This window comes from Callospermophilus lateralis, unplaced genomic scaffold, assembly GCF_048772815.1.
Source record: "Callospermophilus lateralis isolate mCalLat2 unplaced genomic scaffold, mCalLat2.hap1 Scaffold_730, whole genome shotgun sequence".
Classification (NCBI taxonomy): domain Eukaryota; kingdom Metazoa; phylum Chordata; class Mammalia; order Rodentia; family Sciuridae; genus Callospermophilus; species Callospermophilus lateralis.
This window is the reverse complement of record NW_027515347.1, coordinates 285,750-303,226: the sequence shown is the minus strand read 5'-3', so window position 1 is coordinate 303,226 and position 17,477 is coordinate 285,750. Positions and strand designations below refer to the sequence as shown.

The following is a 17,477-nucleotide window of genomic DNA, read 5'->3' as shown; positions in this document are numbered from 1 at the left end:
GATTCACACTTCCTGCTTATCATTGCTTTTGCTATTCTGCATCTTTTATTTTTCCATATGAATTTCATGATTGCTTTATCTATTTCTACAAAAAAATGCCATTGGGATTTTGATTGGCATTGCATTAAACCTATAGAGAACTTTTGGTAATATCGCCATTTTGATGATGTTAGTTCTGCCTATCTATGAACAGGATATATTTTTCCATCTTCTAAGATCTTCTTCTATTTCTCTCTTTAGGGTTCTGTAGTTTTCATTGTATAAATCTTTCACCTATTTTGTTAGGTTGATTCCCAAATATTTTATTTTTTTTCTGAGGATATTATGAATGGGGTGGTTTTTCTCATTTCCATTTCAGATAATTTGTCGCTGATATACAGAAATGCCTTTGATTTATGCGTGTTGATTCATATTCTGCCACTTTGCTGAATTCATTTATTAGCTCTATTAGTTTCTTTGTAGACCTTTTTGGGTCTGCTAGGTATAATATCATGTCTTCCACAAATAGTGATAATTGAAGTTCTTCTTTCCCTATCTTTATGGCTTTAATTTCTTTTGTTTGTCTAATTGCTCTGGCCAGTATTTTGAGAAATAAATTGAATAGAAGTGGTGACAGAGGTCATCCTGTCTTGTTCCACATTTTAGAGGGAATTCCTTCAGTTTTTCTCCATTTAGAAATATGCTAGCCTGAAGCTTAGCAAGATAGCTTTTACAATGTTGAGGTAAGTTCCTGTTATCCCTAGTTTTTCTAGTGTTTTGAACATAAAGGGATGCTGTACTTTGTCGAATGCCTTTTCTGCATCTATCGAGATGATCATATGGTTCTTATCTTTAAGTCTATTGATGTGGTGAATAACGTTTATTGATTTCTGTATATTGAACCAGCCTACTTGATCATGATGTACAATTTTTTTGATATGCTTTTGTATCCGATTCGCCAGAATTTTTTTGAGGATTGTTGCATCTAGGTTCATTAGAGATATTGGTCTGTAGTTCTTTCTTTGAAGTGTCTTTGTCTGGTTTCCGGATCAGGGTGATGTTGGCATCATTGAATGAATTTGGATGAGCTCCTTCTTTTTCTATTTCTTGAAATAAGTTGAAAAGTATTGGTATAAACTCTTCTTTAAAGGTTTTGTAAAACTCCACTGTATACCCATCTGGTCCCGAGCTTTTCTTGGTTGGAAGTCTTTTGATGGCTTCTTCTATTTCCTCCTTTGTTTTTGGTCTGTTTAAATTGTGTGTATCTTCCTGACTCAATCTGGGCAAATCATATGACTTAAGAAATTTATTGATATCTTCACTATCTTCTATTTTATTGGAATATAGGTTTTCAAAATAATTTCAAATTATCTTCTGTATTTCTGTAGTGTCTGTTGTGATATCGCCTTTTTTATCCCGTATGTTAGTACTTTTAGTTCTCTCTCTCGTTCTCTTTTTTAGCATGGCTAAGGGTCTGTCGATCTTATTATTATTTTTATTATTTTTGAAGAACCAACTTTTAGTTTTGTCATTTTTTTCCATGGTTTTTTTTTTGTTTCAATTTCATTGATTTCCATTCTGTCACCTTACAGTTCAACCTGGAGACACCATCATGGGTGGAGAGCAACACTACAGGGAGCGTTACCCACACCTGTCATCCCAGCTCCGGAGGCAGGAGGATGGAAAGCTGAATGCCAGTCTCAGCAACTCAGTGAGGCCTTGAGCAACTCAGTGAGGCCCTGTCTCCAAATAAATTCAAAACAGGGCTGGGAGGTGGCTCTGCAGTTAGGTGCCCTGGGTTCAATCCCTAGTGCCCCTCCTCAAAAAAAAAAAAAAAAAAAAAGAAGAAGAAGAAGAAGAAGAAGAAAAAGAAGAAGAAGAAATGAGGGTCGCTTCTCTCCTGACAAATGGGCAGGACTTCTTCTGGCAGGTGACCATCAGGCTCCCTGTGAGCTGATATGGAAATGTCCCAAAGTTAGAGACACACAGACACCGGATCAGACACTCAGGCCACTTCCCACTGTTCAAGGGGGGTGTTATCTAATCATGCCATCACTTGCCTTCTCTAGACAACCAACCAGGACAAGAAGAGTCAAGACAGGAAGCTAAGGGCCAGCTCTTCTCTGCCTGGGATCCATCTGAGAGCCTATAAAAGAGGCTTTAGGAAAACACACAAAAGAGAAGCCACATTCTGTGTTTGATGAACCAAATTCCCAGCTCCTGAACCCCAAGACAAACTTCCCAAACAAAGCCGGGTGCAGGTGCGAACACCTCGAGTCCTAGCAGCTCCGGAGGCTGAGGCTGAAGGATCATGGGTTAGAGGGTAGCCTCCACAACACTGAGGCCCTGAGCAACTCAGGGAGATTCTGTCTCTAAATAAAATGCAAAATAAGGTTGGGATAGGGCTCAGGGTTTGAGGGCCTCTGGGTTCAATCCCTGGAAGAAAAAAAGAGAAATTTCCCAGACAACATGAAGGTACCAGAAAACTCTGTCAAGCTTGGGAAATTCTGGGCTTTTAAGCCTACTTTGATTTTTTATAATAGAACCTTTTCTATTCTGCAAAAAGGAAATTCCTCCAAATGGAATGCCTTCCCATACTCACTGTGAGGGGACAGTGACATGAAATTCCTCCAGGAGGGTAAAAAAGGCATCCCTATCTCTCAGCCATTCATATTTTTCTAGAAGTTTCTCAGTGGTGACAAGTAGACAGGGGAAGGCCTGGTGGACAGTGGGCCCAGCTGGTGGCCAGGAGAGGGACTGCAGGCTCTGTCTCTGGCCACGACAGCACAAAGGACATGGGTTTCATCTGCTGGGTCTGGTTTCTAAGTCCTTAACAGGGACCTTTATCACGTCAAAGGAGTGGCACAGACAGGAACAGATGAACTTCTCTCCCTCCCTCTACAGCTCTGTAGGAATTCAAAGGTGCAGGGACAGAAGGTTCCTGTCTGAGGGGAGGCCACGGCCTGCCCTTTTATTCTGTGGCAGAATCTAGAAATTTCTCCTCACCAGCTGCCATCAAAAGCCCCTGCTGTGTCCCAACTCCCACATTCCAAGGGTGACCCCCAACAAATGTGCCTGGTGACCTATACTTTTTCAAATTTTAAAGCATTTCAGTTTCCACTGGGACACTGAAACACAAGCATCTGTGTGAATGCCATTTTATCAAGTTTTTGTCTCACAGAAAATTTTTGTAATTATTTTTTTTTAGTTGCAGATGGACACAATACCTTTTTTTTTAAAAAAAAATTATGTGGTGCTGAGAATGGATCCCAGGGCCCCACACATGCTAGGTGGGTGCTCTGCCACTGAGCCCCTGTCTCAGCCCAGAAAAATGGTGTTTATTTTTTAATTTAATTTCTTAAAAATAATAATATTCAGGCATTTGAAAGGTTGTGATATCTTATTGGTCACATTTTTTGGTTCTTTTTGGTACCAGGAATGGAATTCCAGGGTCCTCAACCTCTGAGCCCCATCCCCAGCCCTTTTTATATTTTATTTAGAGACAGCATCTCACTGAGTTGCTCAGGGTCTGGCTAAGTTGCTGAGGCTGGCCTCCAACTTGCTATCCTCCTGCCTCAGCCATAGTGAGGCAAGAGGATGGTTTGAACCCAGGAGTTACAGGACTGCCTGGGAAACATAGTGAGACCCTAAAAAATAGGAAATGAAAAGGGAAAAGAAAAGGAGAAATGAAGAAAAAACAATAGAGAGAAAGAGTTTAAACATATAACCCAGGTGTGTGATTGTGCACACGTATAATCCCAGAACCTCAGGAGGCTGAGGCAGGAGGATCGAGAGTTGGAGGCCAGCCTTGGCAACTCAGCAAGACCCTGTCTCTACATAAAATATAGAAAGAGCTGGGGACGGCGCTCAGGGCTGAAGTGCCTCTGGATTTAATTCCTAGTACCAAAAAATAAAAATAAAAAGCCTAAGTTTAATGTGACACAAAGCTTGGCTTCTGGATACAGTTCAGAATTAGAACTCTTCAATTCAGCATTAGTGTCACACAGGGGCTGGTGGTGGCTCAGTGGTCATGGTCGAGAGAGAGAGAGAGAGAGAGCGCCCCATAATTGAGTGCTTACAGGGACCTGCTGGGGAAGATCAAGAGGCAGAGCCAGTGTCTCATAGAGGCACTGCAGGAAGACACAGTGCCAGTCACCAGGAAATCAGATGGCTGTGGGGGGTGAAACAGGGTCCCACGACATCTCCCCATTCCCAAATACTGCACCCACCCATTGCATTTTCTTTCCTTCAGCATTAAATCAAAATCTCCCCAAGTAGACTTCTTAGCCTTTTTATTTATTTATTCATTATTTATTTGAGTACGAGAGATGGAACCCAGGGGCCCTTGAACACTGAGCACCAAACCCAGCCCTTTTTACATTTTATTTAGAAACAGAGTCTCACTGAGTTGCTCAGGGCATCACTAAGTTGCTGAGGCTGGCCTCCAACTTGTGATCCTCCTACCTCAGCCTCTCAAGCTGCTGGGATGGCTGGCTGCTCTTGTCTGTCTTATCAACAGCAACAAAAGAACATGAGCAGTCCAATCAACACATCACAGAAGCATTTTTAAGATTAAAGGATTCAAAGCACCAGAGAAGTAACAGCCATCTGTCACTCCAACGTGACACTCACCGATAGCCCTGTGGAAGTACTCCATCAGCACCTCTGTCTTCTTGATCTCCATGGAGTAAACTTTGCTCCCCACCATGGGGCAGAAAGGCACCTTACACCCAAGATCCTGAGCAATTGCCAGGACCAGGGCTGTCTAGAGAGGCAAGAAAGGAAAGGTTGCCAATTTACAGTATTTTTTGTTTTTTTAGAGCGAGTGAGAGAGAGAATTTTAATATTTATTTTTTAGTTATCAGCGGACACAACATCTTTGTTTGTATGTGGTGCTGAAGATTGAACCCGGGCTGCACACATGCCAGGCAGGCATGCTACCGCTTGAGCCACTTCCCCAGCCCATTTTACAGTCTTGAAAACATAATTCAAAGTCATCTATAAAAAATTTATTCAAAAGGCTGAACATGGTGTCGCACACTTGTGATCCCTGAGACTCAGGAGGCTGAGGCAGAAGGATGGCAAGGTGGATGCCAGCCTCAGCCACTTAGCAAGGCCAAAACAAAGAATGAAACCAAATGCATCTCGAACTCTTACCAACCAAATAAATAAATAAATAAATAAGAAGTGTTTTCTAATATGTTCCCATGAAGCCAGCATCATCCTGGTAATAGCATCAGGTAATGATTCTACAAGGAAAAAGAAAACAAAACAAAAACCCAGGTCAATATCCCCGTGAACATAGACACAAAATTTCTCACAAAAATCTAGTATTAGTAAGCCAAATTCAGCGGCAGGTTTCCTCATTGATTGTGGTCCTAGGGAGGGAACCCAGGGATGCTCTACCATTGTTCTGTATCCCTCGCTCTTTTTGGTGTTTTTATTTTGAGTCACTGTCTTACTAAGGTATAGAGGCTTGCCTCCAAATTGTTTGCCATCCTCCTGCCTCAGCCTCCTGAGCCACATGGATGACAGATGAGCACCACTGTGCCCTGCTGGAATGAGATTCTGCCACTGCATCAGACTTCCTCCACCTCTGATTCAGTGTGGCATTAGCTGATCTGCTCAGTTTTGGGGGTGACAGGGAGCTCAGCTAGAGGCCTGACAGTCTGCTCTAAGGTTGGTGTATCACCCACTGAGGAACACACAGGGTTAATGGCAATCACTGACAAGGTAGGTCCCCTCTGAGAAAAGAGAAATTTCCATTTCACTCCTGAAAGCATCTTTAAAGCCCAAATTCCAATCAAAGGGGAAAGTCTAACAACTTCCTCTGGGCAAATTTATAATGAATCTAGGATTAATTGACCTTAATGAAGTTGAATTCATGACTGGCTGTTTATAAAGAAGTCTGAACCACCTTGGTTTCAAAATGGAATTGAAGACACAAAAATAAGCCAGCATCCTATGACCATGAAGAACAAATTCTAAATCATCCAGTTCTGCAGGCAGTTTTCCAGCAGTCATGCCCCCTCGGACTGTGCCCAGCTGGGACTGAAGGGAACCTGGGGAGTGAGCTTTAGTGGAAAATGCTATATAGGCTAGTGCTCTGGGAGTGAGTCCCATTCAACTTGAGGTCATGGTACATTTATAGGTGTCCATGCATCCTCAGAGCTGGGTATGGTGGCACATTCTGTCATCCCAGCAGCTTGGGAGGCTGAGGCAGGAAGTTCAAAAGTTGGAGGCCAGCCTCAGCAAATTAATGAGGCCCTGAGCAACTCAGCAAGACCCTGACTCTAAATAAAATACAAAAAAGGGCTGGGGATGGGGCTTAGGGGTGAAGCATCCCTGGGTTCAGTCCCCAGTACACACAAAAAAAGAAAAAAAAAAGAAAAGAAGACCATCAGCCCTCAGGACGTGGGTGGTCTCAGGAGGGCTGACTTGTGGACTAACCTCCATGCTCAGTCCTGACCTGAGGCTGGCTTTGAACTCAGGCATGTGGCCATTGTGGAGGGACACAGGGCCCAGGAGGGTCTTGGGCACATCTGAACCACAGATGGCTGTAGAGATGCCCTTACTAGCCTGCTCTCTCAAAATGACAAGAAGATAGAGAAGTGTTGACAGAGGGCTCCAACTCCATGTCAACACTTCAACAAGCTGGGAACCATAAATGGTGGGCCTTAGTTTCTAAATCTGTGAACTACAGCCATGGACAGGAGCAGTACTGCCTACTTAGAGGTCTATTGGGTGAATTTCAGACTAGAAAGGATGGAAATACTCATGAAGCTTTAAAGGACTGTTCAAAGTTGGTGACAGCTAGAGATACAAAAGTTTCTGTCAGGTATTGCTACAGGTGATGCTTGAGATGTGTGGGTGCTGTGAGTGAAAGATGATAATATGTTTTTATATCTGAGTCAGAAAAGTCTGTTCAGTTTTGCTGCCCACCATAATCTGTTGAGATAGGTGCACAGTCTCACACTCAATACTCATGAAAATTAAACAAGGTTTCTGAGCATGGGAGGAACTTATCCAAATTCCCACAACTCCTCTGTGATGGAACTGATGGCACATTGCACTCTGCCATTTGGGCTCTTGTAGAATATGGTACAAAGTCCTCTCTAAAGAGTCAGATTGACAAAGCTGGGTGGGAAGCAGACTGGGTGTGATGTCACATGCCAGGAGCCTTGGCTTCAAGTGGATTATTGCCAGTTTCTGAGACTTGAGTGTCTCCTTTTCTCTTCCCTGTTTACCTGGGATGTATTTTTGTCTTCAGAGCAACGTGATGTGCTCTGTCTTCTCTGCTATTTGGCCACCCTGTCCTTGACCCAGGAATCTTCTCCAAGAAAAAGCCAGGAGGTTACATGATGCAAAAGATAAAATCAGGTTTTAGGGCCAAATAGATGCAGTTGGATTCCCAGCTTCACATTTTCTTAATCTGGGAGATTGCACAAGCCATGGTTACTGAGCCTCAGTTTCCTCATCTGAACTGACTCCTCTGTGGCTCTGAGATGCTTTGAAAATTTAATAAATTAACAAACCTGAATGAAAGAGCCCAGCCTGGGGCCCCAGACTGAGCCAAAGCTCAAAGAGAGGGGGCACCTTTTTCTTCCCCGCTCCACGGAAAAAGTTACATGGGAATATAAGATCAGTGTCTCCCAGGGAGCAGGCCAGCAAGACCTTACCAGCTCTGGCCACCAGGAACTTAAGAAAACAAACAAAGATTCAGTGAAATGAGTCCTGAGAAGGTGGTGTGGAAAAGTTCAGAAACATGTGGCTAAGATTTCCCTGGGAGAAGAAGGAAAAGTTGCTTCTTGAAAAAAATCTAGGTCAAGAAAAAAATCCAGGGAAACTTAGGAACAAACACTATTCTGTGCAGAGTTGATAGGGCCTTGAAGATCATCTTATCCAGCTCCTTTAACCCATGTGAAAATTGAGGCACAAAGAGAAGAGGACAGTATTGGGGTGACAGAAGGCACTCATGAAAGACTTCTAACTCTCTCTAGTGTTCATGACACCTCCCATGCAGCCTGGGTGGGACTGGAAGAGGGCCTACCTGTGTCATGGAAAGGGACATAGAACCTGGGCCTATCTATTGGTGGTCAGAAGAGGAACAGGAAAAAAGGTGGGTCCATTGGCAGCTTCCAAAGCCTGGATCCCAACCGTTCTGTCCAAGTCCTGGTGGCCTTGCAACGACTCTGATCTGCCAGTGGATGCTTGCTGGCCAGCTTTATATGTTTAGAATTCTTTCTGCCCCATCCTGCCAAGAAAGAAGAAATTCTGCACTCAAAGTGGGGGCTGGGACAGGCAGCATGTCCTTGGATGTCCTCAACAGCTCTGGAATTCTTCACACAGGGTCTCTGGAAAAATAAGAGGTCATGTCCCTGCAGAAGAACTATTAGAAACCTCTGTGTGATGGTGGCACAAAACATTTATTATTCCATAATCATCCTTGCTATAGCCCTGGCTCAGGTCAGACAGCCTGCTATGCATGCACTTTATTTTTAAATACCTCTTGCTTTATCTATATCTATATCTGTATCTATATCTATATCTATATATCAATCTCTCTATATATCTCTTAATCTATCTACATATCTACCAATCTATCTATATATCCTTATATCTATATATCATATATCTATCTATATATCTGTATATATATATATATATCATCTATCTATCCCTGTGAATTCCTGAACTCCCAGTCAGAAGAAAGAACTCAATTCTTTCTTTGAGTGTGCTGATGGTGATGTGATTTCTCAGACGGAACCCTCTGAGCTCTGCAGCAGAAACAAGACCCCTCCTAATGTAATTTAAAAGAATAGCCTCCCAATTTTCTCATCTCTTTGCTGGATATACCTTATCCAAGGACAGGATATGCCAATGTTTGGTTAAATAGTTCAGAGGTTAATTCTGAACAGATGTGAGAACTTTTTTCTTACATTCCTCCACTCTTATAGGGAATCGGGTCAGCTATTTTTGCTGGATTCACAAGGCTACCTTTGGCCCATGTGTGCCCTACTCTTCAGGCCTTCCAACCTATATTCCATCACTGAAAGATAACAGAACAAAGGACAGAAACACTGACAGAAATGCAGGAAAGCTAAAAAAAGACCTTAGCTATAAAAAGGGGAAGACATGGCCCTTCCACGGATACCACCTCTTGGGTCCCCTTCTTCCTCCGGAAGAAGTCTTTTCTGCTGTCCTTTAATAAACTTCTATTTTCCACTCTGACCTTGCATTGACGTGCTTCTCTGGTGTTATACTTCAACACTGGAGAAGCAAGGACGTGTCACTGGTAATCAACGATAACACTGGTGTCCAAAGAATTGAGTATTTCTGTCCTTTATTGGGGTTCTAGGCTTCCTTTGTTCTCCTGCCTTTTCTTCTTATTTTTCTCCTTCCTGAATCCTTGACTAGGCCCAGAACTAGGCCAAGAAATCTTGGCAGGGTGGCCCAAAGGTGGATCCCAGGTAGGCTGAAGGGGGAAGGGCAGTGCAGAGAGCCAAAGACAAATGAACCACCTTAAAGCTTCCTGTAAAGAGGGGTAATTTATGGGACAGATTACCTTGGTTACAGGTGGAGGTGTGAGGTTTTTGATAAGGGTCAAAACTCTGAGAGAGTTACAATTCTTCCCATATGTGACAGTCTCCAAATGGTTGGAATCACTCAAAATTAGTCTTCTTGATCTTGCCTGACTCAAGTTATCTATCTGTACTGACTGCCTGTCTAATTCTGGCTTCATGAACACATTTGCTTTTCAATTTTTGGTATTTTTTCTATAATTTAACACTGCAAAAAACAAAGGAAAAAAAAGAACCATTAAATCATCAAGGAAAACAATTAATTGAATGCACTTGGGCCCCTTCCCCTCAGTCTCAGGATACTCCCTCAGCATTCCTGTTTTTTTTCTGCCAGGGTCACAGAAAACACCTGGGGTTACTGTGTTAAGATGATGAGAGTCAAAGCCTCAAGAAAGAGTGCTTTTGTAAAGTGATCCTGAATAAATAGTAAAGGAGAGAGCAGGGCTCCAAACTAGGATCTCCTAAGCCCTCAGGCACAGGATAGGCCCAGTATTCATTTCTAGTTTTTTTTTTTAATCTTCATACAGATTTCCAGATTTGTATTTATTTGCAGATTCACTGAAAGACCTAAGCAACTTCAGTCTACTTGTGACCTCATTTTCCTCTGAAACTTAACCTTTGACCTACTATAGTCCTAAAATCAGGAAAATACCACAGAAAAGCTCTGTGGAAACAGATCTGAAAAAGCCACAGATGGTGATCACTGAAGATAGGCCAAGATATTGAAATATCTGAAATTCCAGATACTCCCACCTAGGTGTGGTGGCCAATATCTAAACTAGAAACCCTGCAGCTGGGCACATGATCCCCTTGCCACACCCTCATGGTTTAACCAATCATTTTTTAATTGCATCAACCCCTTGAACAAACCAAGAACACTTTCCATATTCTTTCCCGCTACTTAATCTGATGTTGTTGGATTTTCCATGGTGTGTGATGATTTTTAAGAGATGCTGTGATGGATGTGGGGTGACTGCGTTCCCCAAAGAGTGTATAAACTGCTGGAGGCCCATGGGCTGGGGCCTCTCAGCGCTCCCAGTTGCTATACATGGAGGACCGAGCTAGCTCACAATAAACGCCACTTTGCTGCTCACATTGATCTGGGTCTCTGGGGGTATTTGGAGGGCCCCAACAAAGCATGACATCACCTGGGTTTTAATCCTTCCAGGTCACGAGGGTTGGAGGAGAGGATTCCAGGAAGGGGATATGGATAAAAGGACCTGATAATGGCTAGTCCTGACCTGGGGCTCGGGCTCAGTGACCCAGACCATTCCACTGTCCCTGGGGTGAGTGTGGGGAGTGCAGAGAGGAGCGAAGTCTCATGGGTACTGGTGGTGGTGGCCCAATATGTGAGCGGCCAATACGTGAGCAGCAGGCTGCAGTAGTGTCTGGTGGGGGCTGAGGAGTTTGAGAGCGGCAGAGACCAAGGCCACAAAGGGAGTGGATTGGGTGGGTGGTGGGTAGCCTGCATCTTCGGAGGCAGCCCAACATGCCCCGAGGCTGCAGCAGCGCTGCCCAGTCCCTGCCATTTGGGGACCCGGTGCAGGGCGAGGCACCAGGTGCTATGGGCCATTCCCCCTGGCTAGTCAGTCCTTGAATTCAGGAAGAGATCCTGGGGCCAACCTCAGTTTCCCAGGGTGGCGGGTTTGGCACTGATGGCCATGGCAGCACCACTTTGCTGTGTACCAGGCACTTAACTTGTGCATTTCCATGCTCAGGCTGCACAGAGAGGTGCAGCACCCTGCCCAAAGTCACACTGCTGGGATGTGGTGGGATGAGCTTCCAATACCCGTGCAGGCCTGCGCCGTTCCTGGCCTCTGGTCCTTCTCCCTTCGGTGCTCACGGCTGGTTCCCTTGGTTCCTGGTGGGGCTGCTGAGGATGTGTCTGGGACTTGCTCTGAAATTAGATGCAGCAGGGTGTGCGAGTTCTTTGGAACAGGCTTTTTCCATGCCTCTGTCCAATTCCTGGAAGGTCTTCCTGTTAGGTGCCCTCTGAATCTGGATGCAACCAAATAAAACTGTTTCCCCATCTTCAGTGCTATCTTAGGTACCTTGCCTTGTCCATCACTACAACAGTATACTTTTATACACTTAAACATTTTTTAGGTTTTCATGAAATTGTAAACAAATGGGATTAATTGTGTACTTCAAATAACAAAATATTACTTATTAAAATGGAATCATTTGCCTAAGTTCAGAAATTTACAAAGATTTTTTTAAAAGTGTGAATAAAGATGAAGTTAACAGATGGGAAAGAGAAATTAGAAGGTTCTAAGTATGGATTTAATGGAAGGAAAATGTGTTTTGGGATAAGAGTGTATGTGATTAAGTAAATGAGAGCGTTTAAGCAAGTGATAAAAAAGGTCTGTTTATGTTGGCTATATAGAATTCAGTAAGTGATAAAGAAGGTCTGTGTAAGTTGATTATATATGAAAGTTTTTTGAGCAAGTAATTTTGAATGAATTAAGCATTATACAACTGTGGTTAAACAACAACTGTTATTTTGCAATATTGTAGTATGTTATTTCTTTAAGAGCTAAACTTGATTAATATAAAACCATCAATAGTAATTGTGGTAGTATTACTCTTTTTTTGTATATTAAATGTGTTCATGTATTCCAGGTATATAAGTCTTTAAGATAGAAAGTCAAACAAAAACAACAACAAAACCAAACAGTATATCAAGCTGGTGTTCTCCAAACTAAAGTTGCATGGTAATTTTAGACTTATAAGAATAACATATTGGAGAGTTATTTATATCATTTAATTTTCTATAACTGGGCCTGTTATCAATAAGATAAATATGCAGTACAATACACTGGGTAGAATTTAAATGTAACATCATATATTGTTAGCCAGTATTCATGTATCATCAAGCAACAATATATGTAAACTTTATAAAATGATATTTAAGAAACAAAGATAAACTTTAATACTAGAACACTTTACCTAAGATTTATAAAGAGCCTTGCCTTCCCTGAGATAAGTTTCTGCCTACCATCTTACTACATATCAGAATGACTCCAAAGTAGCCCTGACTTCAGCTAAAATCCAGTACTCTTAATTTAAGGTGAAACTGACTTTGCTGGATCTTTAAGATCAAGACTTAAAGATAAATTAAAATGGCCAAGAAAACCAATATTTGACTCTTGCCCTCTGAGTCAGTCTGAATCTAGGGAACACGGAACTTCTCTAAAGAACTTTGCAACTCTGGGCCACATAACCTCTTGATCAAGGAGATTAGTGAGACAACTGGAAAATGAAAAGCCAATCAGTTAACTTGCTGTGAATAGGAGGGTCATTTGAGACAGGAGATGTCCTTGATGCTTCCAAGGAAAACCACATGGTCAAGCAAGACCTGGACCCATCATAGCACAGATATTACTAGCAGAACTAAGAAGCTGCTTTCAAGTTCTTCCACGAGTGACCCCTATGGGAACTCAGCTACTCTTAATGATAGAAACAAAGTCAATTTTGACCATCTTGATCTTAAACACCTACCAAAAACAGTTAAGCTAAAACACAGTCATTCCTGGGAGTAATGAAGGACAGGAACGGCTAGAAAAGAGGAGACAGCAACTAGGCCAACAGGCTCCACGGGGAATGTTCAAGTGTGGCCTTGGCTCCTCCCCCTCACAGGACCCCTATTAGTCCTCTTTATGTTTCTCCTAAGAGAACTCTGTATGTTAAATTGTCTACAGAAATTCCTGCAAGATCAGATACACAAATTCACCAACCAGCCAGTCAATCAACTACTTCTTTGAGACTACCAGCCCCTGATGCCCAAGACAGAGACCTACAACTCATGACCAACTCTTCTAGTGAAAACCCAGCCTCTACCTCAGAGCAAAGCCTGTCCAGGGAAGGGACATGACCTTTGTCCTTCTAAAGACCCACAGAGCACTCCTAGGAAATTCCCACCCTGGTAAGTGGTTTATCTATAAATAACAGGAGAGATCTGCTGCACCAGGTGTCCCTGACTCAGTCAGGCTAAGTGGAGACCCATAGTAACCCCCTAGCATCCACAAATCAGCATGAGACAGGGAAATACCTGGGATGCCAGATGACCCTCCCAGTAGTTTATGGTGTTGGGAAACCATGTAATTCAGCATGAATACCCCTTTGGGCTTAAACCAATTAGTTCAAATGAATATTTGTAACCAATCACTTCTACCCAACTTGTTCCCACCAGTGAATGTACTAATTATGTTTTAGAGTTGTTATTTGATTTTCCTGCAATGTGTGATGATTTGATAAAAGATGCTATGATGTATGTGGGGGTCCATGCCTTCTCCAAAGAATGTATAAAACTGCTGCAAACCCTGGGCTCGGGGCCTCTTAGCATCACCAGTTGCTGTGTGTGCGCACGGAGGACTAAGCTAGCTTGCAATAAACACCTCTTTGCTGCTTGCATCAATTTTGGGTCTCTGATGGTTTTGGGGGGGTCCCAAATTTGAGCATAACACTAGCTCCAGAGTGTTATGCCCCCCCCAACACCCTTCATAACCTCTTTTCCAGATTTTACAACCTCTCTTTCACTTCCTAGAAATGAGATCTGATCTCTGTCAGGTTCACTCTGCTTGGTCTGTCTGATCTAGAGCATTCCCACAAGGAAGCATCAAACCTAAACTACCCACACATCAGATGAGGAGCCAACAGCCAGAGGAAGACTGGCAGATCAGCTTCACTCACATGCCTAGTCACAAAAAGCTTCACTATCTACTTACTTTGGTTTATACTTTTTCAGGTTAGTAGAAGATTTCCCTACATCCAGAGAAACTGCTGACACCGTCACCTCCATCCTCATCAAGCAGATCATTCCCAGGTTCAGACATCCCACCTCCACTCCGTCAGAGAAAGGTCCAGCACCCACTTCTCAGGAAACAAACAGATCAGTGCCTTCCTGCAACAGTCATTGCCTCAATCCCAGCAGAACCACAAATTGAATTGGACCCTCTTCTACTGGGTGACTCAGTCTTACTTAAGGAACTGCATTCTCAGTCATTGCAACCTCGCTGGATGGGAACCCATACAGTCATACTTACTACCCCAGTGGTGACCAAGCTTTTAGACATTTACCCTGGTACCATGTCTCCCACTTGCAAAAGGCACCTCTTGCAAATATCCAGTCATGGACTTCCACCACGCCCACCAAACTCAAAATTTCTCACCAATCCTGTTCTTCTTTTACTAATCATTAAATTTCTTTCAAGTTTCTATCCCAACCACAATGGTGCTTTAACATCCAAGCAATATGGCACCAGGATTACACCACCCACTCTCAGTTTATGGGACAAGGTGATTGCCCTTCCACTGGCTGAAATTGGGCTGTCACCTTTAACATTACTGGATTCAACCAAGCTACCTCTGATACTTCCTAGAGTCCCTATGACAGGACCAATGGCTGATACCAAGAATCTCCTCTTCCCAGGACTGATTTGATGCCATTGATGACTTGTGGTTTCAAGGAACTTTTATGGACTTTACCCCTGCCAAAATAACTGTTTATAGCCACTGGGTGTTATTTCTGGCTGCCTGGTGTTCCCAGATCTGTCTCTGAACATTTTTTCCACTTCCCCTCCTAGGTCCCATACTGCCCACCATTAAGCAGGATGTAGCCAGAGGATTTTATGATTTCCCCATGTCACTTAGAAAACAAATGGGAGGAATGTTAGGTTCAGGACAGGCTGAACCAAGTTGTCTGTAGAGAAGGCTCAACGAATGTTAGCTGCAGGATAACACATGCACTCACACCCTCCCCGCGTCTTGTCCTTTATCACCTGTTTACATCAAGTCTAAACACTCGATCTCCACCCATCTGGTGCAACAGAAACCCACATCTCACCCCTGCCCCATCTTCCTGAAGGCAGAAGACACCCTTAGCAACTACTGTGTAATCCAGTCATTGCCAGCCAACAAGGCAGCTTGCAGACCCAGAGACCTCATTAGAATTTGACTTTAAAAAGGTCAGGCCCAGCAACCCATTGAGGGGCAGAGCTGCCCCACGCGACTGCAAGGTAGGTGGACCTGCGACCCACCGGCAGAACAGGCCTAGAGGTCCGCCATCGATCAGGTTGGGAGAGGGGCAGAGCCGCCACCAGCGACTGCTAGGTAGACAGAACTGCAACAGACAGACAGAACAGGTCCAGTGGCCCATGGAGGGGCAGAGCCACTGCCCATGCCTGCAAGGTAGGCGGACCTGCGACCCACCGGCAGGTCAGGCCCAGAAACCCGTGGAGGGGCACAGCTGCCCCACACGCCTGCAAGGTAGGCAGAACTGTGACCACCGACAGAACAGGCCCAGCGGCCTGCAAGACACATCTCCCCGGTTGACAAAGGGGCAGAGCCGCCGCGGGCATGCAAGTTAGGGGGACCTGCGACACACCAGCAGAACAGGCCCAGAAACCCACGGAGGGGCAGAGCCACCCCCATGCCTGCAAGGTAGGCAGACCTGCGACCCACCAGCAGAACAGACCCAGCAACCCGTCGAGGGGCAGAGCTGCCCCATGCACCTGCAAGGTAGGCTGATCTGCGACCCACCGGCAGGTCAGGCCCAGCAACCAGCGGAGGGGCAGAGCCGCCCCATGCGCCTGCAAGATAGGCGGACCTGCGACCCACCGGCAGAACAGGCCCAGTGGCCTGCCATCGCCCCGGTTGGGGGAGGGGCAGAGCTGCCACCAGCGACTACTAGGTAGACAGACCTGCAACCGACAGACAGAACAGGCCCAGCAGCCTGTGGAGGGGCAGAGCCGCTGCTTGCGCCTACAAGGTAGGCGGACCTGTGACCCACAGGCAGAACAGGCCCAGCGGCCTGCAGAGGGGCAGAGCTGCCGCCCGTGCCTGCAAGGTAGGCGGACCTGCGACCACCAAAAGAACAGGCCCAGCGGCCTGCCGGCATGATAGGCACATTGCCCCAATTGGAGGAGGGGCACAGCCACCGCCCGAGCCTGTGAGGGAGACTTTGCAACAATACAAGAGCAATATAAATATATAGGGGGAAAAATCAATAACACAACAGTTTCACCAACAGAAAGAAACACGAACAGTATGAAAAGACAAGGAAAGAAAGGACCACAAGCAATGCAGGTCAACTGAACTTTAGAAGAGGTAATATCTGCAGCAGATGGAATATCAGATAAAGAATTCAGGATATACATGCTTCAGATGATCTGGAGTCTCAAGGAAGACATTAGATAGCAAAATCAGACAATGAAAGACCACTTCGACCACTTTGACAATGAATTACATAAACAAATTCAAGAAGCAAAAGATCAATTATACTGGGAGATAGAGGTTATAAAAAACAAACAAACAGAAATCCTAGAAATGCAGGAAGCAATAAACCAACTTAAAAACTCAATTGAGAATACTACCAGCAGAGTAGAACACTTAGAAGATAGAACATCAGACAATGAAGACAAAGTATTTCAACTGAAAAGAACATAGACAGCTCAGCAAGACTGTTAAGAAACCATGAGCAGAACATCCAAGAAATATGGGATAACATAAAGAGACCAAACTTAAGAGTCATTGGGATACAGGAAGGTACAGAGGTCCAAACCAAAAAAAAATGAGCAATCTATTCAATGAAATAATACGAGAAAACTTCCCAGACTTGAAGAATGAGACAGAATCCCAAATCCTAGAAGCCTACAGGAGGCCAAATGTGCAAAATCATAAGAGATCCACACCTAGACACATTATAATGAAGATGCCCAACATACAGAATAAGGAGAGAACTTTAAAAGCTACAAAAGAAATGAAGCAGATTACATTTAGGGGTAAACCAATCAGGATAAGAGCTGATCTTTCAACACAGACTTTGAAAGCTCGAAGATCCTGGAATAACATATTTCAAACACTGAAAGAAAATGGGTTTCAACCAAGAATTGTGTATCTAGCGAAATTAAGCTTCAG

The 17,477-nt window shown here is 44.0% G+C and overlaps 1 pseudogene; it reads right to left on the bottom strand.

Moving 5' to 3' along the window:
- The window catches only part of LOC143637770 (kinetochore protein NDC80 homolog), a 97,687-nt pseudogene extending 86,598 nt beyond the window's left edge, over positions 1-11,089 (bottom strand).
- Positions 11,090-17,477: the final 6,388 nt, after the last annotated feature.